Consider the following 25,261-nt stretch of genomic DNA (forward strand, 5'->3'; position numbering starts at 1 on the left):
CCCAGAGGTAATCATTGTACCAGGATGTTGAAGCTCTCACTGGTTCTGCCAAATTGGACATTTTTACATGGGGAGAGGAAGGCTCAAGAGGCCGTTAGAAACAGCAGTTTTTGGCAACTTATTAAAATTACCTTAATGGATAAAATAGTTAGTGTTAAAATTAATTAATTTGCATTTTCAAAAAGAAGTTTTTACCAACAAAAACAAACCATGTTTCCACTGCATGAAGTTACTGACACTTTTTACCAAACCATTTTTTAAAAATCTCATAAAAAATACCGGGGATCCCATTATGTACATATTTGAAATAGCGGGCGATGGTGATGGTGCATCCCCTCCAATATATATTAAGATGTGAAGTGTGTTGTGAGGACTCACTGTTAGGCTACAGTTGGTTACTCTGAGTGAATGCTCTTTTGGCCACATAGAGGATTTAGGATGTTATATGTCTTCAGTGTCATCACCAATAATAGCAATGACACTGGCTAATAGCTAGCTAAGAGCAGCAAAGGTTTAGCAGGAATTTAAGTGTATTAGTGATGTGATTACATGTCTCATGAGGGGGGGATGTTGAGTCTGTGTGTGTCTTAAATTGATGTGGTTACTGTTAACTTCAAATATTCACCATGTCACTCTGCGCGCCCTCAAAAATGACACACTTTGTACACAGCTGTCAAATGAACTTGTAGATTATAAACCCATTTGTTTTCACAGCGATTCAGAAAAATGAGATATACGCAGATGAAAAAATGTAATGGAAAAACCTTTCCGTCATCTCCCTTAATTTCCAAATAAACACATTCATCCCAACTCTTGGATATACAACAAAACCAATGACAGTAACATAACATATTCCACTGCCTTTTTACTGAGTCACATACAGGTTTGTCTGTGAATTAACTACAGTTTTATATCTGCTTAATATCAACCAGTGATTTTAAGACAGTATCCTGGCGGCATCATTTAAATCTATTGGAGAGTTTTCCAATGATGGTTAGATTGTTTTTCCACATAAAAAGTTGGCAGTCGATAAAAATCCACTGCAAGTTCCATGAAGTAAAGCTGACCACACAATGTTAATAGAGGTGGCAGACGTTTTATATTCAAAAGATGTGCAAGCAACACTTTAACTCAACTGTGGAAGATGAATCCAATCCTTTCTATGGTTGTTACATTACCTTAGTGTTCAGCACTGAAACTCATGGGTCTCCATCCTCCATCAGAAGGTTTGACCCAAACTAACAGCCCATTAAGTGAGAGGCCAGGGAGAGAGTGGTTAAAACTGGGGCAGAGCTGCTGGTGAGAGAGTCACAGGTGGTGTTAAAGAGGTGTTAAAGAGATGGCAGCTAGGAGGAGGACAGGAAGATGGATGTGCTTTGGTGCTTCACAGCCAAGAGGGAGAAGAGGGAGAGGTGATGGAGGAGTTTTAAAGCCCATCATTGACTTAAACTCCCATTGCACCTGACAACAGTTATACAAAATGCAACCCTGTTTCAAATTAAACTGATGAAGCAATTAACGTGCATTTTCTCCATCTGACTTCCTGTACATGTAACCCTGGATCTGTACACTGCTTTTAGCTCATTGTTTTGGCTACATGGCCTGCACATAGACTATATTGTTCATTCTCGCCAGTCTCATCAGCTCCACCAAATACCAGCGTAGACAGCTGTCAAATGGTTTTCCAAAGCAAATGAGCAGTCGGTGCAGTAGAACATCAGTCTGAGGAGACATTTTTTCCTCACAAGCTGGAGGAACACGAGTCCATGCTGAACCTATCAAATGGCCAGAAGCATAAAGAGATTTAAGACCTCGTAGTTGTCCCCAATTATTTGCTCAATGACCACTTAAAGCAATTTGGATAAAGTCACTCACGCCCCCATTATTTCTGTTACATAGTCATCACAAAAAGTTCCATAATCAGTTCCAATTTTTGTAAGTAATTGTTTAATTGAGCAAGATTGCAGATTTAAAGCTTGTCCGTGTCTAAAATTATTGGCATCTTTTTGTCAAGTTTGACCAATTACTGTGCGCCAGCTCTAATGCTGCAAGAATGGCAAAAGTTTGTCTTTTTCCCCTCACATGCAAATACAGAAATGCCAAATGCTTGCCTGGTTGTGGGTAACACAGGGTTTCTCACAGACTAAAAGGATTTTTTAAATATATCTGTCTAAGAGAAGGAAAACATCCATGATCAGTTTGCTGGTGGCCAACTATAATTTCTTCTTATAAAAGTTCAGTTGATGCTAACCACCTAGCCCTGTCCCTTCCCTTCTCATGTTGGAGAGGTTGGCATTTTTGTACTCCAGCGTTCTTGGACTGCAGCTGCCATTGGCTGGTCCACCTTCTGCTCTGGAGCTGGAGGGCCATCATATGCAGAAACCTGCACTATGCACGCATAAAAACTCTTTGGATCTGAACTTGACGACAGGTAGTAGAGGACGTTTTAAAGCTGTCCCCAGGTGATGGTAGATTGATTCATCAGCCATGGCAATATTGAATCCCGAAAATATTACAGCTTCCTATTTAAAAGAGCATTAAAAGTCCATATAGGGAGGCAAGAGAAGTGGTTATGGCATAAATCAGAAGAGAGTCAACGGTTTGTGTCCTCTGTGGGAGTTTTGATTTGTTTTCAGTATGTGTGTAGTTTTGCTGTCACAGAATCTTTGGTTAGGTTGAGTCACTAATGCTCGGATATCTCAGTTTCACGCTCAACATTAACCATGCTCGTCAAAAGGCTTAATACCATAAACTGTATCCAGTGTGTTCAAATATGTTGCTAGTGGTTTGTTAGAAGTATCTTTATGTAACACGTTAGACTCAAGACCTGGCTCAGGACCAGGCTCATTTTCAGTCTGCCAGCACAGAAGGTGAAAAGTTATTTTAAAGTAGTTACTGACAAACAGGTCTTCAGAGTCTTTTTCTTTGCATTTTTTCCAGTCTCCGTCTCATCGCTTGCTTATTCTCTGTCTGTCACTCACGTCCAATATGGATACATCCGGCTTTTATAACATATGGCCATATAAACGCACAGAGTGTGTTTTTAAGCCTGCTGAAGCCGCTGATGTTGATCCACACAAAATCATTTCAATGCATGCAATGGGCGTACTGCTGCAGCCTCAATCGTGGCACATAAATGTATTTTTAGCTTGCGGTTTCACTAGCTCCATACAGCCTGTACTCCTGACCATCTTCTTGATAAAATGACATGAAATATGATGTGTCTCTAATGTGAAACATACTCTGTGGGCGTGCAGGGAGGAAGGTTCCCCCACCTTCCCCAAACCTCCTGCATGCTCTGTTCTTCAAGAGCAAAAACAATTTCCAACTTAGAATGAACGGGTTCATCTGTCGGTGTCGTGAAACATGCGTCTTCAGTGAACTTCCCAGAGTTAATCTGGGGTTCAACAGTGCATTTATTAAGCCACATCTGGGACTGTCATTAGGAGCAAAGCACTGGCAAAAAAGCATGGTGTGGAAAGCACAACAGGGAACAAAGAGGAGCAAGGAGACAAAACAGAAGGAAAGACATATTCGTGTCATGGTGTAGACGGTAAAAATAACTTCTTTATTTTACTTCCTGCGAGAATTTTGGATTTGACTGTTACGCTTTTGTCTTTCTGCAAAACAAAATCAAAATTATTCTAAGCTACTGTATGAACACATGGCATATATAATTAGATTCTAGACGCGGTCAAAATATACAGCATTGAGGGCAACTAAAAGTTGTACTCCTCACCGACGCGGCACCAAAACAGTCAGAAAGCCACAGTGTTCACAGCTGCAGAGGTCAGAAATTCAAGCTGCCAAACACAGATAATGAAATCTATCCTTGGAATCGGTTTTGCTCTATGGCTAGCTGCAACTCTTTTTTCTTTCTTTCCCCATTTGCCTAGCCTTGTGTGTATTTGTGTGTGTGTTTGTGTGTCCTTCTTTCCCTGTTGTCTGGAATAACATGAAAGGTGCACACAAGAAGTTCAGCTTCCTGTGCTGGGTGAGGTCCAAGGACCCACTGAGCATATGAAAGGGCTGCAGAGGAAAAGACTAAATCAACTACAGAAGTTGTAACGCATTAATTCCTACACAGAGCCAGAGGTCTGTGATGATGCTTTGACCCGGAACAGTACGGCAGACAGTTAAGAAGGTACCCTTTGAAGCACAGCCATCAGACAGTAAAGTGAAATTAACTGAACAGAAGTGAAAAAAATGCTACTCTGTAGAGAAGATTCATATCTACTAGTGGGTTTGTATTTTTCTGGTTTTTCAAAACATCCAAGACTGAGGATGGAAAAAATACACTTGAGTACTTTTTCCACTGGCTTACATCGAGCAGGCCCTTTCATCGTTTCATGCGTAGAGCAGCGATGCTTTTGGTTGCCCCTCAATTCTGTCATGCGGTTGGCTGCAGAGGACTGTTGATTGACCTTCCATAAAAAGCTGGCAAACTGGCTGTGTTAGAGTTTGACGGAAGTCTGGATTAGAGGCCTGCTCACATATTACACCCAAGTTCATTCTTTAAAGTGAGGAACAAGCATACCTCTACAGTTCCAAGAGAATGCAGAACACTTAAACTTGTTTCACACTGCATGTGACAACGCAGGTATAAGCCATTCCAGAAGCACATTTAGAGATGCTTTTGGTCATTTTGAAGCCTCCATTTAAATGAATGACATTTTTAATTTCATTAAAAGCTTCTTGGGCTGAAAAATGTGCTACAAACTGCAATTTATCTAGATTCATGATTCTTTATTTGTCACATGCATACAAGTACAACACACAGTGAAATGTGTCCAAAAATAAAAGGCTGGGTCGGTAGGCGAATTGGAGCAGATCTGTGGTGCTTGGGATGGAGGAGATGTTGTTCTTCAGCAACCTCTCAAACACCATCACCACCAAAGTCACGCAACCGGTTGGTAGTCATTCAGGCATGAGAGCTTGTTGTTCTTGGGCACAGGGACAATGGTGGATCTCTTGAAGCATGTGGGGATCACAGACTTTGCCAGGGACTCATTGAAAATGGAAGCGCGCACACCTGCTAGCTGATCAGCACAGCAACACAGCCTCTAGTGGCAACTAGAGGCTGGATCCAAAAGTGAATCAGTCCCCATATGCTACCATGTTTAAAAACCTCAAAATCCACAACAGAAATAAACATGTTTACTGCCTGATACAAAAAATTGAGTAGCGATACAGGAAGTTGTAGCCACTTTAGTATCAATGGATGATATTTATATTTCATATTCAGTATATGTTTTAATAGAGTTGGGGGGGGGGGGGGGGGGTGTGTGTGTGTGGATACAGCATAGCATTGCAATATCTTGTGTGGCATAAACAGAAATTGATTAATTAATGATTGTAGCGAGCACACAGAGCGATTATTAACATCTGTATGTTTTTGAAAAACAGTTCTTATGAATCCACGATCTTTTTGTTTTTGTATTCATCATCCTCCTGCAAATGTCTTGTTACATTCTCTGTTTCCATTTGTTTCATGTGTCACAGCCCAAATCACCAGTATGCAAATTAACAGTCACCACTAAATATGGAAGGAATAAATTACATGTTTTTTAAATTCACCAGATAGCGCTGATGAGGGTTTTTTTCCTCTCTTAGTGAGGTGATCTGAGGTAACACACAGCCTGAATGAGAAGTTTAGAGGCATCAGAGAATCGGATTCCCAATCAATACTGTAACATGACTCACACAAATATAAGACCACTTATGTGATTATCAAGCAATCATTTAGTCATTTTATTTTTCAAAAGGGAGACATCTGCTGTAAAATTATCTCTTGAAATCACATCATGAGCTAAATTGGAAGGGGAATTCTTTTTTTCTTCCTGTTTCAGAGTTTTATTTTGACAACCCTGGAAATACATTTTCATATTAGTAATTGAGCCATTACACCACAGCTCACTGTTGTCATTAATGAGCACTGTTCCTTCCTTGTATTTGAAAATCCAATTTTGAAAGCTGAGTGATGTCATGAGATCAAACTGATATGCAAATAACGATAATTACATTTGTGCATGAGGCAGGTCGGCTCGGAGGACATTTTATAATGTGTGGTCATGCAGTGGTCAGACAAATACAAGAATGACGCCAGTGCAAACAAGCGTAAGAGAACGCAAAGAAATACTGCCTGCTCTAAAGGGAAATACCATTGAACCTAAAATATATATTATTCTGACTCTGATCAACTCTTGAAACTAAGCTACAGTACACAAAGACCTATCAACACGTGAAATCTAAAATGATTTTATACAAAGTAAATTGGATAAGATGTGAGACTGAAAGGGAGATTTTTAGTAAATTACAGCGTATTTTCCAGTTCAGAACAAAATAATAATAATACTGAAATAAAGGAAACTAAAGGGTATTTAGATTTGAAATAAAACAACAGAGCCATTCAGACATCATCTCACAGAGATTAGTAAGTGATCTAACAGTTATTAGCACTCAGTGAAAAAAAAATTCTTCAGATTAAATCAGTCATTTCCTCAGACGCAGGTAGCTAGAAAACATAATCTGATATCGCCAATTTAATTGTTCTGACGTGTCTTTATTTTGGAAAAAGTGAGGCTTCTACTGAAAACTGGCCACATGGGCTGAACACCAACATAGCCCTAACACACACATTCAACAATTTTGTGTGTTGCTCTTTTGCACAGCTGGAAACAGAAGCATTTGATCTGATGAGGGAACATGTTTTGCCTTTTGTTGCCGCTCAGTGTGGACAAAACTGAGAAAAGAATTACGACTGTCTTATGGCTCTCTTACAGATAATACGTTTCGGATTTATGTCATTAGGGTATCAGGAGTTCACTGGGAGTGGGAAAAGACCTCCCAGAAACATAACACCAGAATTATTTGATGATATTACTGGAAAGTTAAAATGATTGTTTCACTCATTAGAAATCCCTCCCATATTTATTTGATTATGTCATCATTCTGTCAACAGAAAATTAACACTGACACTTGAGATAATTTGATGCTCAAGCCATTATGTTTGGGAGCGGGTGTGGATTTATGACAAAACAAATGACAAAGAATGCTTTGAAAAGCAAATAAAAGCTTTTAATATGAATGTGCAAAGTTTCACGTTACAGCTTCACTAAAAACTCAACCCAGAATCTTCAGATTCGTCTCTGACCCCAAGGCCAAATCTGCTCAAAACTTCTAATGGGAACAGACTTCAGTGAAAAATGTAATCAGCTAATACGTTCCCGTTTAAGCTGTTGATGGTGAGTCTCTGAGTGTCATTTCTTTCTCTCATAATGTCCAAACTATGATCACTGTTGGGACTAACATCCAAATCCTCAAATTTAAAACCCAATACATTTCCTAATGAATAAACTTCCAAATAGACACGTAAGTATTTGTATGAAAATCTTTAGAGGAGGACACATTTCATGCGTTCATTTCTGAAAACGCCATGCATGTTTTGGCAAGCAGACAGACTTTGAACAATCATGTCAGTGACACAAAACAGTCTTTCAATCATAAAGGCTCTGCATAGGGCTTTCGTTCATGTCTTACACGAACACTGAAGCTTGCTAGTATGCTGGTACCTTCATTCGACACGACAATCTAAATCTACTCCAACAATATTTACACAAGTCTTATCTGCTAGGCTGCCCTCTTTAAACAGATTATAGTGTAGTTTGGAGCTTTACAACTTCTGTAGTCGTGCTTCTCTACAAAAGATGGCTCTATGGAAATGTAGCAGACACCAAAAATCTTTCAGCTGTTGAGTCTGTCTAGTTATTTTCACCTGAGATGTGTGGATAGATAAGCACGCTGTAGCTTAAAGTCAAGTACCTTTCTGTTAAAACTGTAAGAGAAAGTCACATGGGAACATGCTCGGTATGCTCAGCTGCCTTCCAGAAACCAAGTGTTAAGGTAGAGCCAAGGAAGTGCCAAAGAAAGGGCAGTCTAACTTTAGAGCAGGTGAAAGAAATTTAGCCTGGCAGGACAGTCCTCTGTAGGAGTCACACGGTTCAGAGCTTGAGGACTGCCAGCAGACCATGTCTGGAACTGAGGAAGAGCTGGTCTTAGAGAGCCCATCTCAAAAGGTCAGGATCAATTGGATAATTTCTCAGCTTGTATTCAGAATGACTCAACGTGTGTCAGTGCAGATCTGCAATTATTTTGTCTTGTACACAAGAATAAAACCTTCACTAAAGCCAAGATCTTGTTTTCCATTCAAAAAAAACAAAACAAAAAACTGCCACAGAGACTAAACTATGTGCTAAAATCAAAGTAGACAGTCCTAAGTTTTTAATAACCTCGGGGCAAAAAGTTAACATTAATGGAAGATAATTGAAATAAGCCTGCTTAAGCCCCCTTTGGTGGTATTGGCAGAACAAGAGAAATTCATTTAGTTCTTGGGGGAACGCGTGGAGTCGGGTGTTAACCTTTTGGCATAGAAATCAAAACCACCATCATAATGAGAAATTGATTAGATTGTAAAAGTGGTCTGTGTAGGATGCTGAGACATGCTCTTTGGTAACCTTATAAAAGCTTTTATTACTTCAAGTTTTTCAGTTCCCACACAGATGTTCTGCATGGCCACAGATACATAGGGAGCACGTTTCATGCAAAAACACACAAAACTCACAACCCACACGTAGAATAGGACAAATCAAAGCACATAAAGAGTTTAAAGAAAGCTTTAAAAAAAACGAAATCTTGCATGCTCTGGCATTTTGTAGGAGGATGTATCCAGTGAGAGTAATTAAAACATGATCTCAAAGGTTCTAGCAAATGCTCCACATCTAAATCCAAACCCACACATTTCTGATTAATAAAAATCACTTTAATGTGCAGTCTAGAGTCCAGCTTGGATAAGGCAAAACACATTAATGCAAGTTGTAAATGCAGACACACTACATGTACACACTGTCATAGGAATGCGACTGCACCGGCCAGACCTGGAGGTGATCTGACTCACAATGTGAGCAGATCTCAGCTGTTGGGTTTATTAATACCAGGCGACCCCGTCTTTTAAAACTTATTCCCATTCAACTAAACTCCACATTCCTACAGTTAAAAAGAAGAACAAAGTCAGCATAAGGAGGCAGATGGCTTGGCAGAGGCATAACTCCCAAGTGCTTTAACTGAAACTACAATTTTGAGGTGCTTATGTTTTACTTTTATGCCACTTTATTTCACAGTAAATGTTGCTGGATTCATTTTAGCTATTGTCATGTTCAGACTTCCTGGTGACTAGACAAAGCTACAACATGTGTACATATAAATACACCAACACAATACCACACCAGAAACATAAGACATGATTACAAAAACCTTACATAACAGTATTTAAAAAGTAGCATCTCACTGCTCAGAACACATAAGGACTGTCCGAATGACAACCAATACCAATATCAATATATTCTCCCATCTTTATGTTGCACCACAGCATCAGAAACAGACCAATGGAAACAGTGAATACCAATTTACTGATAGGGATATCGAACTCGACCATAGCAGTTAAATCTACCACATTAAATTATTGCTAACATATCAGCAGGTATCAGCCAATGATCATTCTGATTTATTACCATTACAACTTTTGATCATTTATGGCTCAGTCACACTAGAGTAAAAATAGGACAGCAAAGTCCTTCTGACAGATTACAATCTATCTGGTTCAGTCTGTCTTTTTGTGTGTCTCTTTGCAAGGGCCTCAGCTTAACTGTTTGCCTACATAAAGCAAGGTACCAAGCTTCTGTCATTTGAGAGTTACATTTCTGTCCTGCAGCAGCTTTAATTCTTCTTGAACATTACTAGTAACTAAGAAAACAATGTAACAATTAGATTAAATACAATAAAATGGCTTGTTTTATAAGTTAAATGTATCCCCCCTTTCTACAAAGCTCGGGGCTATGGTTAATGATGAGTGGACCCTCTGAGCACTTACCTTCATGGCTGAGTCATGTCTGTGTTGTAGTGCATCTAATCTGAACATTTTTCATTTATCGTTGATTTGTCTTTTTATTTATTGTGATACAGTTCAACCTTTGTTTTGTCCAGTTTTCACAATGCCTGAAGCTTAGCCCGCTGCTGTCATTCTGTTGTGTTTGGATTCTTGCATCAGAGCAAATGATCCTTCGACGTTCTTCCACTCCTGCATCTGGGTCTTGTTGTGGCCTATATACTGTATGCGCGCGCGCGCACGCACACACACACACACACACACACACACACACACACCAGGGATTTGTGGCCATGGACATTTTTGTTAATATTTAGCTTTAGCTGCTTTCCATTTAAACTCAACTGTCTGCTTTGGTAAGCATACTGGAATAGAAAGTCTTCCATCAGGTCATCTTATCAAATTTAATCTTCCCCACTGTATTTTCACATTGGCAACTCTTCATGTCCCTGACATGTCTGAGTGTCCACATTCGTGCTCGCACCACTGTTTCATTGTTGTAGGTTTGTTGGCGAAGGACTCTGCTGTGTCTATGTGTTTGTAGGGCTTTGAGAAGAGTGTAAACAGGCACGTAGTAGTAGTGACCACCCTGCAGTGATGATATTGGTTATTGTCAATGTCACAAAGGGAACAGGATCATCAGACTGTTCTGCAGATCACCCAACCCTAGAAGCTACTGGTTATGCTCAGGCAAAACTAGCACACACATCAATGAGATTCACAACCTCACGTGCTACTTCTCTGAGAGATGAATGAATGGATAAATTAGGTTATGAGCATGTGTTGTTTATCCAAATATAATGTAATATGTGCTGCATTAGTCACACAAATAAGATTTTACAGTGTTTCTGCAGACAAGCACGTTGACACATTTAAGAGCAAAACCACTCGCGGCCACTCACGCACACCAACTGAAATTAAAACAAATGGCTCATTTACAAAGTCCTAAAAGGTATGCTTTCAACATCTCTCATGCAAAGTAGCCATGTGAATTAAAACGGAGCTGGCATGACTGTTGCCTTCTTACGAGAAAATCAACAAACTCAAGCTCTGGTTTAAATCTGAGGGCTGGCAGGGCACTCGGTCGTCTCCTCCTCCTCCTCGACTGCATGTTCACTGCTCGCCTCATGAAGTTTGGTCATGGCGCTTGTTTTCTTAGTGCTGCAGCGGTGCTGGCACAGTGCACTCGCTGTGCCCTTGTGTTCCTGCTGCCCTCTTCCCTTACCGTCCTCCACTTACTTGATCCGTTTTGCCAGAGGTGTCTTTCTTCGTTAAGAGTGAATGCCCTCAGAAACCGTAACACACACAGCTGGCCTCTCCAACCTCCCGTGAACCCCTCACTGCATGTTAGGATACGGGGCTTGTGTCTGCCGGCTGTCCCTGTGCCAATCTACAATGTGGCTGGCTGTGCAGTGGTGTGCTTTGCGGTGGACCACGCCTATGTAGCCTGATTTACACTCGTTTCTTCCTGGGCAGCCACGAGACAGCAGCCAGCTTCTGGAGGGACCAACGGCGGCTTCAGCTAAGGGGCCAAGCCCGGGACCCATTTGGTTTTGGTTTCCTTTCGCCTGCCACTGTGCCACACCTAGCATGAGTTGGGCTAAATGAAACCAGTGTGTAGATTCGGAGACCGGCTTAAAGTGAAACCAATAAAAGGCGAGGCTGTACAAACGACTCCACAGCTACTCGCAGGTCATATGTCTGTTTGTCTGTCAATTTATTCATGTTGTACCCGACCCACCCTGTCTCTAACTCAGTTATGCATAAATTCTTTATGCACGCTATCGCACTTAAGCATCGAGTACCAGGAGCCACGGTCCATGGGCAGACGCTAGCATTCATTCCTTTCCTCGCATTTTACATCTCCACTATATGCAGAAACCTACACATTCATTCCAGTGTACCTTCATTTTTCCATGTGTCAGCTCCCAGAGAGAGGAGAGGCCCATCTGTTGTGGCCATTTTTGTTGAATGTCTCTAGACTCTCGAGCTCAGTTCAAAGTACAAACGACCGTGTCAGCTTGTTAGACGTCTCAATCTTCTTTGGAATGACAGGGACGCTCTATGAGACAGTAATTAAGACAAGCCGTGTTTGACAAGCTGAATTCAACAGCAGTTTGCACACAAAAAAAAAACTAAAAAAAAACTAAAAAAAACCGGTTCAGCTTGGCTTAAGTGCAGTTTACACAAGTGCCTGGGGGCATAAAGCTTGCAACCAAACCAAGCACTTAGAATATTTTCTGTTTTACTGTTATATTATCATTTATATTTACATATACACTGTTCACAGAAAACACACTACAGATACATCAAACTTTATCAAGCCCAAGGTAACATATTTTCCATTCCCTGGCCAGCTTAAAAAGGACATGTTAGCATCCAGCTCCTCATCGTTGGGGTCCATTAGTAGCTTGTACTGGTCTTTGTTTAGCCCCTCACTTCATCCTCTGTCTAAAACAAGCAGTTTTAGCTCATCCCTCTTTAAGGTCTTCCCATTAAGCCAACTCTCTTCTGACTGGATGCACTGCATAATCACAAGGTTTAAGTACAAATGTATTCAAACAATACTCAACACATATGGTTAGACTAGACAGAAGTCCGAATTCCTCACACGGATTACCTGCACATACACCAACCTAAATATTTGAACCTTTGGTCATGTCTAACCCTACCATCCTTTACCATGATGACAAATAAAAACTTTATTTTAACCATTTAATGAACTACTAAAACTGTTGCCAATTTGTTTTCTCATTACAAAACCTATACTTTGTTTCAGCATACTTTATTGACGATGGACAAACTGGAAAGAAATATGATATGTGTAAAACTGATTACAGCTCTGTAAGGTGGCATGATTTACTGCAAGTATATAAATACAAAAATTCAAGCTTATGAAAACATCTGCTGTAAGCCTTCGGTTTATATTAATCCCAAAAATAAACGATGTGATATTGTAAAGGTTAAAAATGTACCTCCTCCCATTCTGATTGCAACAGCTGGCAATATTTCTGCTCCTTTTAGGTTTGCCTTCTGGCACTGAAGGACGTTTTAAGAGTTCCACTATGCATTCCAAGGACTGCTTGATCATTTTATGACCTGCGGGTTAAAAAAAAAAAAGCCTCAAAGCCAAAAACAATCCCCCTCATCTTTTTCATGTGGCATGTTGATTCTTTCTGCTAATTGATAACCAGCCAGCACATCGAGACTCGAATGGGGGTACTTTTATGAATGGTATGATGCTTTTACAACTACATTGGCATAACTAATAATGCAAAAAGAAACTGTCAACTACAATCAGAGGCGCTACAGTTAATATCTTTAAAAACTGATGGGAGGGATGATGGGATAATGATTAATGACGTTTGGTGTGCGTGCTTCAGTAGATACTCATTTGAACTACTTATTTGGAGTGCAAATAGGACAATGCCATATACAATGCCAACACGCACACGCAAGCCCAAATACAAGTTGCAAGGAGCACACACAGAGATTTGAGAGTTTCGATGGAACTGCATGACAGACAGTTGAAACCGGCCCCAAACTTTTCCAAGAAATGTATTAATTTGGGTAAGAATGGTGCTGCAAGGTACAGGAGGCCTATTAATCACTGCGTGGTCCAAAGGGATAATCCTCAGAAAATTGTGCTCACAATAACATTATAGGAAGGCATCACTCTGTGTGTGAAGGCTTGTGTAAAATTTGCTCTGACTTTGAATCTCTCCAACAGTCAAATAATAACAGAACTATGACAATGAGCTAAAGCAAACAAGAAACCCAACACAGCAGTCTTTACAGGAGCGAAGAGGGTGCTGTTAGGTTAAAAATTCAGAGCCCTACCCACAAGTTTAGGCCCTAATCACACTACCAAGACACTTGTCAACAACCCCCACGTCAACTACCCGTGGAGAAAAGAAATGTATTCCCTGATAAGTAGCTTCACTGAAAAGTGTGACACAAAAGAGAAATGTGGACTGTTTATTATGTGAATGTGAAAATGTTTCAGTTTGCACTGCAGATTTTCTAGGTTTTACAGTTGCTCTATGAGTAGTTGATTAGTGTTTGCAGAAAAGCACAGGTTAACAATCTGCTAGTGACTAAAGAAATCACAAAGAGATTTCACCTAGCTACAGCCAGCAACCTCTAGTAACCAGTCACCAACCAGTCAGGGAATAGACAATTTTCCATTGCGACCAGTGACTCCCATATGATTGCCAACTGGTCTCTTGAAGTGTGTGATTTGGAGCTGAAGGAGTCTCTTTATATGAAGTGATAATATCAAATATTTCATCTTTTCAGTTTTGCATAAATTTTCTTGTTTTTCTTTTCAGCATGGCCCTTTCATTTGACTCCCAGTATGACTGTGGCTAAATTAGTAAGTTCATATTTATTTTTCAAGGGAATTATAGTTAAAGCGCAAAGAAAGCCACATCAATGAAAAGATTTGGTTTTCCTGCACTTGAATCCACAATTATTTCAAAATCAATTAATAATCATGTTGCTTTTCATGATCATGATTTTCCCTTTTTTGACCAGCCCCTCCAGAGAACCCATCACCTTTTTGCCCTATGCATTCACACTTGAATGATTGTACAGGGTGGGTCAGTTATATGGATACACCGTAATAACATGGGAATGGTTGGTGATATTAAAGTCCTGTTTGTGACACATTAGTATATGTGAGGGGGCAAACTCCTCAAGATGGGTGGTGACCATGGTGACCATTTAGAAGTCGGCCATCTTGGATACAACTTTTGTTTTTTCAATAGGAAGAGGGCCATGTGACACATCAAACGTATTGGTAATGTCACAAGAAAAACAATGGTGTGCTTGGTTTCAACGTAAATGTATTCTTTCATGAGTTATTTACAAGTTTCTGACCACTTATAAAATGTGTTCAATGTGCTGCCCATTGTGTTGGATTGTCAATGCAACCCTCTTCTCCCACTCTTCACACACTGATAACAACACCGCAGGAGAAATGCCAGCACAGGCATCCAGTATCGTAGTTTCAGGTGCTGCACATCTCGTATCTTCACACCATAGACAATTGCCTTCAGATGACCCCAAAGATAAAAGTCTAAGGGGGTCAGATCGGGAGACCTTGGGGGCCATTCAACTGGCCCACGACGACCAATCCACTTTCCAGGAAACTGTTCATCTAGGAATGCTCAGACCTGGCACCCATAATGTGGTGGTGGACCATCTTGCTGAAAAATCTCAGGGAACGTGCCAGCTTCAGTGCATAAAGAGGGAAACACATCATGTAGCAATTTCAAATATTCAGTGGCCTTGAGGTTTCCATTGATGAAGAATGGACCCACTATCGTTGTACCCCATATACCACACCAAACCATCACTTTTGTTGTTCCAACAGTCTTGGAGGGATCCATCCAATGTGGGTTAGTGTCAGACCAATAGCGGTGGTTTTGTTTGTTAACTTCACCATTCACATAAAAGTTTGCCTCATCACTGAACAAAATCTTCTGCGTGAACTGAGGGTCCTGTTCCAATTTTTGTTTTGCCCATTCTGCGCACCGATATGGGTCATCCTCGTTGAGATGCTGCAGTAGCTGGAGTTTGTAAGGGTGCCATTTGTGAGTAGCTAATATCCGCCGAAGGGATGTTCGACTAATGCCACTCTCCAGAGACATGCGGCGAGTGCTACGCTGTGGGCTCTTGCTGAATGAAGCTAGGACAGCCACTGATGTTTCTTCACTAGTGACAGTTTTCTTGTGTCCACATTTTGGCAAATCCAACATTGAACCAGTTTCACGAAACTTAGCAAGCAGTTTGCTGACTGTAGCATGGGAGATGGGTGGTCTCGTAGGGCGTCTCGCATTGAAATCTGCTGCAATGACCCTGTTACTACGTTCACCAGATATCAACGCAATTTCGATCCGCTCCTCACGTGTTAACCTCTTTGAATGGCTGTGAACAAAGAAACTTGTAAATAACTCATGAAAGAATACATTTACGTTGAAACCAAGCACACCATTGTTTTTCTTGTGACATTACCAATAAGTTTGATGTGTCACATGGCCCTCTTCCTATTGAAAAAACAAAAGTTGTATCCAAGATGGCCGACTTCTAAATGGCCACCATGGTCACCACCCATCTTGAGGAGTTTGCCCCCTCACATATACTAATGTGCCACAAACAGGACTTTAATATCACCAACCATTCCCATGTTATTACGGTGTATCCATATAAATGGCCCACCATGTAGATGTAGACTTATGACATGCTAACGTTGTCTTGCAGAGTTTTTTCATTTTTATGGAGTGTTTTTTTTTTCCAAATCTTTTGAAGTTTGTACTAGTCGTAGGGTTTGCAGCAAAAAAAAGCATGACATGTTTAATCTCACCCACGCAGTCCGATATCAGTCTAATATCTGGTAGTTTACATGTTGTTCCTGCATTTTTGTTGCTTAATGGAATTTGACAAACAGCCTCTCAGTGAATGACTGCCTGCTTCTGACAGTATTATCTTGCATACCATTAAGCATCTGGAAGAACAAAATAAAGCATATTTATCCACTTGATAGAACACAAGCAGATTCTGCAGTAATGAAATCTGGAACACAAGTTACTGTGTGTTCTAAGGTGCTCAACTAACGTTTTAATATAAAACCAATATCATTTGCTCCAACTTATTATATCTGAGCTTTAATAAAGTCTTCCACATAAGTGCCATCACTTCAGACCCCAGCACTGTTTTTTCACAGTATAGGCAAGAAGCAATTCCACCTCTTTCCACTTGCTGAGATTAAAAAAAACAAAAAAAACAAAAAAAACAGTGTGGGAAGCTTGAGAGAAATAAATCAGAAAGAACATTTGCAGTACTAATGGCTTATCATCAAGACACAATAAAACTTACCTGTGTGATTTGAGTGGGTGGAGGTGTACGGTATATGCTTTGTGCACATCCGTGCTCTGATCTATATCTCATGTGTTTGATCTTTCATGCCTGTTTTTGTGTGTGCATGGGTGCAAAAGCAAATCATGATAAGAGATCATCTCAGCCATGTGTGCAACAAAACAAAGTTGCTGGCAGTTTAGTTTGTACTTCTGTGTGCAGTCGTGTGTGTGCGTGCGTGTGTGCATATCAGCTCTTCTGTGCACATCAGGTAAGAAGTGACATGACTGCTTTCAGTGGGGTTTTGAGTTAATCTGTAGTCTGACAGCTTCTGTCATCCCCCAGCTGTTATGACCACGGCACATTTATCACAGACAGTTCTGCTGCTCTTGGGCATAGTTAGGGAATGTGATGCTTTTGTGGATTTTTTTTTTTTTTTTGGGGGGGGGGGGGGGGGGGATTTGAAGGAAACAGGGAATTATTGTTCTCATGATTCAGCAAGTCAACTTTATATTGCTCTCTGCATCAGTTGTATTTAGATCTTTTCCCTATAAAAGAATTTAGGAAAAAAATAGAGGACTGATGGCCTGTGAAAAATTAAGTACAGTTACTGTTTCCATAGTAATTAAGAGAGTAAGTCGCAGCCAAGTGCTGCTAATAAAATGCATGTGGTTAATTCATCATCAGCAAGCATGCACATCTCTATAAAAGCAGAACTTTAAGTTGCTGATCTAGTGCATTCAGGCATGTGTTAACATAATGTAACATTTTTCCCAGGAGCTGATGGCCCAGTAATTTCACCTGAGGTCAGACTGTGCAATGACCTGAGAAACTGCAAGGCAGTTTCACAAACTGTGGGCCTGAAAAGAAGCTACAGTGGCAATCGGGCGTGTATATGTATATATAAAAATTCTATTAATAAAATCAAGATCAAAATGCTATGATGTCCTTTGAACCTGCGCCGAGGGGATTCCCATAGTGAAACACCGAGCGAAGTTAGAAAAAGAACCTGTTTATCAATACTCTATATTTCTGCTACTGTAATAGTAGAGCTGGGCGATAGAACGATAACGATATGTATTGCGAAATAACTTTTCCTTGATAGAAAAGTTAAACTATCGCGATAGGCCTCGTCTCTCTTGTCCTCTTAAAAAAAAAAAAAAAAAAAAAGAACAACAGCCAACCCAAATTAAGTAGCGCAGAGCCGAACCAATCACAGCCGCAGCGTCACGTGACGTGACTTGTTACGTGCCGCACATGTGTATTTGTTTGGGAAGCAGCCAGCCGCTGTGCCGCCCGGTAATGGAGGAAATGAGTGCGCCGACTAGAGAAAGATCAACCGAGCGTGACCGAAGGTTACCAAAGAGAAAACAGATGATGGTTCCAACGTCGGAGAGATTGTCGAACGGAAGAGCCATAGAAGTTCCGTAGTGTGAAGGTATTTCGGCTATTTCAAGTCTGACAAAAACAGAGTAGCGCGTACTGTAAATGTGCCGAAAGCAAGTCTGGAAATACAATAAAGCGGTGCATGCTCAATCTCTGACTGGAAGCGCTAATTCGTCATTCGGCTTTTGTCAGACTAAAGTAACTGTTTGAAAAGCTAAGCTATACAACAAGGAGAGATTGAGAATTTCCTTTTAGTTCTCACTTTATTTGATATTGACAAAAGTTAGTCAATTTTGTCTGATGACAAGTTACAAAACAAACAGATTTATTTTTAGAATTAATATTTTGTTTCTAAGTGGAACTGACAATTTAGTAGCCTGTTTTGTTTGTTCTATTTTGAAACTTAAACGCTTCAGCGGCTGCCTTTTATGTAGTTTGCCATATTTGCCTTTATTTAGCTGAAAAAGTCTCATGTTCCTTAAGTACATCTACCCTGTTGAACTTATTATGGGAAATAAATATTTAAATAAAAACAAGCTGCTGATTATTTCACATTTTACTTGTGAGCAACGGCACATTTAAAATCTTACAAATATAGTTATTTGGCTTATATCGTGATAGATATCGTTATCGCCTGAAATGAAAAAAAAAAAAAAACATATCGTGATATGAAAAAATCTTATATCGCCCAGCTCTATGCAATAGTTAAATTTAGCTGGTGTGCAAATGTCTCTAATCCTAGTCTTTGAATCAAGGGCTTGAAATCACTGGATCAGATCTCCATATTTCTTAGACTGTTGTCAACTGAGTGGCCGGGTGACAGCAGTCACCACTGCTTGTTCTATTCAGGGTGTACGTGACTACATGTATTTTATTTGGAAAGCTACTACTAAATTATGCAATATCCTGTAGTATATAAAGTAATTACAATAATTTCCTCCCTGGCTGGTAAAACTCTTATCTACTGGCATTTATTTAAAAAACAAAAAACAAAATGAGCAGCGAATGAGCCACAGGATGCTTTCAGATTGCCTCCAAGTAAACAGTGACGACAACAGGATCGTATGAAGATAGACAACTGTCTTACTACACAATCACATTTTTCCAAACCTCGCAATCTTTTCTTTTTAGATAAGCCTTCCTTAAAGGGAACATCTAAGTTCAGTCTGTTGCTGTTATGTAGTTACATAAATCCTTCCACGGACTGCTTTTTTTGAGTCAGCAAAAGCCGGTCATATTAAAAGCCCCTGCTCTGTGACCCTTTGTGAAGCCACCGTCTTGGCCGCCAGCCCAGCACACAAAACATAGAAGGGAAAGTGCTCGTCTTAAGGAGGAAAGCACAGCACAGAAGGTATGTTGTGCTTGAGTGCCATGCCATTGGAACAGAGGAGTTTGATTCTAAAAATATCTACCTCCCACCACACTCACACTCCCAACACGCAATGCAGCCTTTGCACTGGAAGACCTAACAGCTTGATGGCAATTACTGCAAAATTGCTCTTATTTTCTCCAAGTCTTCATAATTTCCAGTCAACTTTCATCAGTTCATGTGTGTTTGTGAGTGAACCGGCAGAGGAAACGGGTAACGCCTTGTCGCTATTTAAAGCCCGGACTATTCCAGGTAGGCCCTGAAACTTTTCTTACTCTACCATGCCAAACATTTACCAAAAGTCTCTGCCTGACACCTGTGACCAAGTCATGCAAAAGCAATTACTGAAAACCAAACACAGACATTTCATGTGTAAGGCCCATCCCAAACCCATCAGTTATGCGGGACTAAGCAGTAAAACCATTACAAGACGATTAAAATTCACTCAGAGTAAATCACGTTTTTTCCCTTTAACTTACATTGGTTAGCAATGATGGAGTAGACACCAAAAAGCCTCCATGTGTGTGCTTAGTCTTCACAGACCACAGGGCTGACCACAGGCTCTGATGGATATCATCTATGTAAATCACTGTTCACCACCATCGTTACATCTCAGATAACTCTTTCTGGCAAAACTGAAATGGATGCGTGTGACAGTGGTTTGACCCCATCCAGGTGGTTTGTATTTGGAGGAAAGTCTATTTATAGGCCTGTTAAATACAAGCCAGGTGTTGTCATAAAGCCCGGGCAAAGCTGGTTGGTTCTCTGGTGTCATGAGTGGCATAAATAGAATACACAACTGAGACGTGGTTAGCAAAGGCAGCTGGGAAGAACATGTATGCGGTCTAGTGTAGTCAGGCTATCTAAGCTACAAATCAACTCATGAAAATTAGAATGAAAATATTTGACTACAGGGTAAATAAAAGGCCTGCGGCTGGTAGAAGAATAGCTACATTTACATGGCGCGTGGTATAATGATTCTAATCGCATTAAAAACCAAACACAAGATTAAAAAAATGCTCCATATAAACACCTAAATCTGAATAAACAGCTGGAATTTCAATGCAACGGAGTAAATGTTTTCAAAAACAGATTAAAAGAAGAATTCTACCACACAAGAGCTTTAATGTGATTCACTGCTGGCTGCATTGCCCCTTGCTCTGCATTCATGCATCCCATCTTGGCCTAAAATGCATGGGGACGTATGCTTCTTTGCTTTCCAAGACTGCTGGCTTCCAAGCTCAACTACTCTGTGAAGAGTTTGTTTTCAACGTAAAATCTTATATGTTGTGCTTTTCCTTTTGAGGGTGCTAACATGAACCCTGGGCAAAGTTTTAATAATGTGTTATAATGTGGTAGTTGGTGCTGTTCCCTCATAGCAAGACGTTTTTTAGTTGAGGATGCCTTCTTTATGGAGTTTCAATGTTCTCCCAATGCATGGGGGGGCTCTTTTCAGGCACTTTGGCTTCTTCTCTTTGCTTGTTAGGTTAATTAGAGAGTCTAAATTGCCCCCGACTCCCCACCTTGGTTGCCTCTTGCAATTAATCAGCACAAAGGTGGTTTAAAGGGAGAGGGGCCATAAAGGATAGGAGCTAAAACAGCTTTGTTCAGACAGAATGAACTGAAGGACTGAAAAACAAGGATTATTTTGAACCATGAGTCATGCAAAGCATTTAACACTGTTCTGATTGAATGTGTTGTGACATTTAAACACAAGACTAGAATAAAATCACATCCCATGTAAACAGCTGACCTGAATTCTTTAGTCGGCAGGAAGCCGTTTGTATATTTTTAAGTTCCATCTTGTCTTTAGCTATTCAAAATTGCATGTGACCCACAAGGGTACACATAACAAAAACTGTGGTTAAGAAATGGCTGCTCACTGGGAACATGGCAACAAAGCTGCATTTTTGTATGAAAGGTGCATTACAAATCAGATGTATTTTTATTATTCCAAGTTAAAAGCTGCCAAGTTAGAGTTTTAGAAAGCCTACTTTAAACAGACCGAGTCCTGGCTAACTTTGATCCAAGGAAATAAAGGCAATGCCTTGCTGACCACAGATGCCATCCACTTGGCTGTCCTCTGGCAAAAATCTTTCCCAACTCACAAAGTCTTCCAACCCACAGAGATCTGCCTGCTTCCATTCTCCACTCCATCACTTTGAATCTGATCCTTCGAAGCCCGATTCAAAGTGCGTATTGGTCAGTAGTCTGGGTTTTGGTCCACCACAATCAAACACAATCCCTCTCCTGCTGGTGTTTTGCCCCAGTGGCAGACAGGAACAGGAAAAAGGAGACAAAATGTTAAAAATGAAATGTGAAAAAAGATGCTTATGTTCGCTCCAAGTCAAGATTTCCTGTTCAGTCGCTCAGGAACACATCTTGGAGCTGGAAGTTTCTGCACATGCAAATTCTTTGGATTGTTTTCTTTTAAGAACCGTGCGCCTTATCCCTGCTCACGATGGCAGATAATCCACGTTGTGTTTTCACAGTGCTGTTCTTACATTTTTTTGTTTTTCCTCTGAAGTTTAGACATCTCTTGAAAATTCCTGGGAAAATCCCAAACTGACAAATGTGACAAATCTTAACATGAAGGACTGAGGTTGGGAAAGCTGTGGAATTTGGGATTTTTTATTTATTTTATTTTTTTGGCAGTACATCTCAATCGTTCAAAATGTCAACGAGCTCTTTAAAGCTTAAAATACCACAAATAGCAGTTGTGAACTATGCAAAGAATGAATGCCTAGCACTGACATCAACCAATTACATATTTCAAATGTGATCCAATTACAAGAAAATAGTCCTTATTCACAGAAAAAAAACATAAATAATGTCATTAGATCCGGTCAATTAAGAATAGCAGAAATGTGGAGAGCTTCAAACTCATTCTGCTCACACAAATATGATGACTGTCCCGAAAGAATCTCAACTGCCTGGCTGTTCATCACAGCCAACCTTTGAAACAATTCTTAAAAGCTAAAAGAAATTAGAACCATTTCAAAAGCAGAACAATGCACAAACAATGTATGCTGATTATCTTTGCCACAAGCTAAAGCTCACTACATGTTCTGAGTCAGGAAAAAGTAATAGTGCTGGTATGTTGTGCTCAGCAGTCCAAAGACCTTGGCTGTGTTAAAGCAGTTAGCGAAAAACTAAAACAGAGCCAGTTATGAGTGTGTTGTCCAGCAATTGCGCCACTGGCGTGTTTTGTTTGGGGTGTTTGGGGTTTTTTTTTAATTCCAAGAATCTTTACTTTTCTGATTGCATGTGGAACTCAACTGCTCTAACTCTCACCATCTCAAAAGTGTTTCCGGAAATATCTTATAAGTTGCTTTAAAAAGTGTTACATGGAAATGTTCCGTCTTGGAGAGAGTTCATCACCATCATCAGCAGCAGCAGCATATTGGCCGTAGTATTAACTTCACCCTTTCTACAAATAAAAAGAAATTCTGATTTGGAACTTGGCTTTGTAATTTGGGAATATTATTCTAAAGTTAGATGAAAATGTGTGTTTTTCCTACCACATTCAAACTGTAATATCTGTCAAACCAGTCACCTGATTTGGACTGTTATAAATAATGTGCTATGTATATGAGAATATGCTAAAAAAAAAAAAAAAAATCAGTCCCATACCTACAAAGCTGTGGTTTTTACAGGCCTCCAAATCTGCTGCCAGAGACTCTACATCTTTCAATCCATCATTCTGTGTTAACTTGAGCTACACCCCTGAGAGTCCATACATTTACCCTAAAACATTTCAAAGGTCTAGCACAACCACTTCTCCACAATGGGATATTAAAATGGACCCTATAAAAACTGGTCAAGGAAGACAACTAGCAATAACCCTGCTTTCATCAATTACACACACAAAAAAATTAAATACTTTACATTTTACATCATTCCTATTAAAAAGTGCATCTAAACCTTGGAATTTTTTTTTCAGGCCAGGTGGGAAATCTTTTTTTTTTTTGTTACTTTAATTTGATGCATTGAGATAAACAAAGATGTTGTGAGGTCCATCTCCCTTTCATGCAGTGTATCTAACACTGTAAGGGAAACCTGGAAACAGACATAATAGGAAACTTTAATGCTAGTACATTCCATACTGCCATGTGCAGTTTAATTTGCTGTTGAAATGCGTGCTATTGCATCCATCAACACACATATTCATCAGGTCTGTTTATACATTTTGGGTGGTGCAGCTCAGCAGACGAGGAAATGGTAAGAAGTCTGCTTAACAGTAATTTTCTTTTTTTTACCTCAAAGCATTCTCCGTCAGTGCCCCAGTCAGCTCTGATTTCCTCGGTTTTGCCTGCCCCAGGTTCAGGTCCAATGCATTTAAGGCGTGCTGGTCTTACGTCTGTGGCATCTGTAGAGGAATGTGATGAATGCTGTCTGTACCCTTCTGACAGCACTATACTCGCATGATTTAAGCCCAGACGATCTGCTCCACCCTGATGCCTGAGACTGAGGCTGATGTTTATACTTAGATGTCTGGTACTTCAAACATTTAAAACATCTAACACATTCGCAGTATGGCCTTTGCATTCAAGTTTAAACAACTCGAAACGTAAAAAAAAAGAAAAAAAAAAAAGAAAAGAAAAAAACTAGTACATATGCACTTAGCTTAAAAAAAAAAACAACAACCACACAACAGTAGTGAAGCTTCCATGGGAAGGCACATCTGAGTGATGTGCACCTCTTCTCACAAGAGAAGTCAACCATGCTGCTGCTATTACAGGTGCAACACACAAATTTCCAAGACTGGCTATGTATACAGCTGACAAGAGTAACAGAGATTCATCATATGGTGGTGTTATCCCGTGGAAAAATCCAAATGAAAGACTCAAGGAATCTGCTTTAGCTATGAAGGTGTTGCATTCAGTTTCTTCCCTATACTGGTTAGATTATTGGTACCTACCCAGAGCCATTTTTGCCATCACCAAAAGGGAGTGAGTGAGTGCACAGTGGACTAATAGCAATGTCCCCAGAGCAACACATGACTCACAGCCCACAACTCTCTGCGTTTTAATGCACAAAACTAATGTAAATTAGACTTCAGAACAAACCTCTAATCTCTTCATGCCTGGCTAAAAATATAATCTGACAAAAAACCCTGTTCACATTAGGTAAAGTCTTGGCAGTTCTGTAAACTTAACTTATTAAATAAGCACTCTGAGAAAACATTTGAAGCAACATGTTGGTAAAGCTTGGATATAAAGACCATGACAGACAACAGCTCTTTAGAGAACTGCACCAGTTCTGCAAGAAATCGGTAATCATTTTTAAATGCTAACTTCCAAGGAAGCAGGAGCAGAGGGTGAGATGATGTGCTGCTGTAATTTACAGTAAACGCACAATAAAAAGCATTCACTCTAATAGTCCCTGCAAAATAAAATAAGCTAAATTCCTAGTTCAGCTGATGCCAGATATTAAAAACCCTCCAAGATCAGAAAATTGGAAAGTTATTTGACAAGAAGGACTCTAAAACTTACAAAACTTTAACATTTTTAAATACAAACCATAAATTTTGACCCTAAATCATGTCTAATACTGAGAGGGGGTCTTTGAACAGTCTTGGACTGTCGGATCTGTGAGCAATCGTTTTAGAAAGGTCACAAATAAAAAGGAAATGCAACAATGTAGACTCGCAGGCCAACAGCGTTTCACCGGAGCATTCCTCTCGACCAGCTCGTGTAACAAACAGC

General features: G+C 40.0%; 1 long non-coding RNA gene across 6 annotated transcripts in view; it reads right to left on the reverse strand.

Annotated features, from left to right (window-relative positions):
* The window catches only part of LOC101469309 (uncharacterized), a 130,870-nt gene that overhangs the window by 102,239 nt on the left and 3,370 nt on the right, over window positions 1–25,261 (reverse strand). For 3 of the 6 annotated variants that reach the window (XR_013093642.1, XR_013093641.1, XR_013093640.1), the window contains exon 3: window positions 23,813–23,922. This is a non-coding gene — a long non-coding RNA (uncharacterized LOC101469309). Of the gene's footprint in view, window positions 1–8,439; window positions 10,163–21,359; window positions 21,807–22,369; window positions 23,613–23,812; window positions 23,923–25,261 lie in introns of those variants that run through there. The other 3 variants (XR_001167711.3, XR_013093643.1, XR_191387.4) reach the window with 3 other exon arrangements.

The sequence above is a fragment of the Maylandia zebra genome, linkage group LG16 (genome assembly GCF_041146795.1).
Source record: "Maylandia zebra isolate NMK-2024a linkage group LG16, Mzebra_GT3a, whole genome shotgun sequence".
NCBI classification, from domain to species: Eukaryota; Metazoa; Chordata; class Actinopteri; order Cichliformes; family Cichlidae; genus Maylandia; species Maylandia zebra.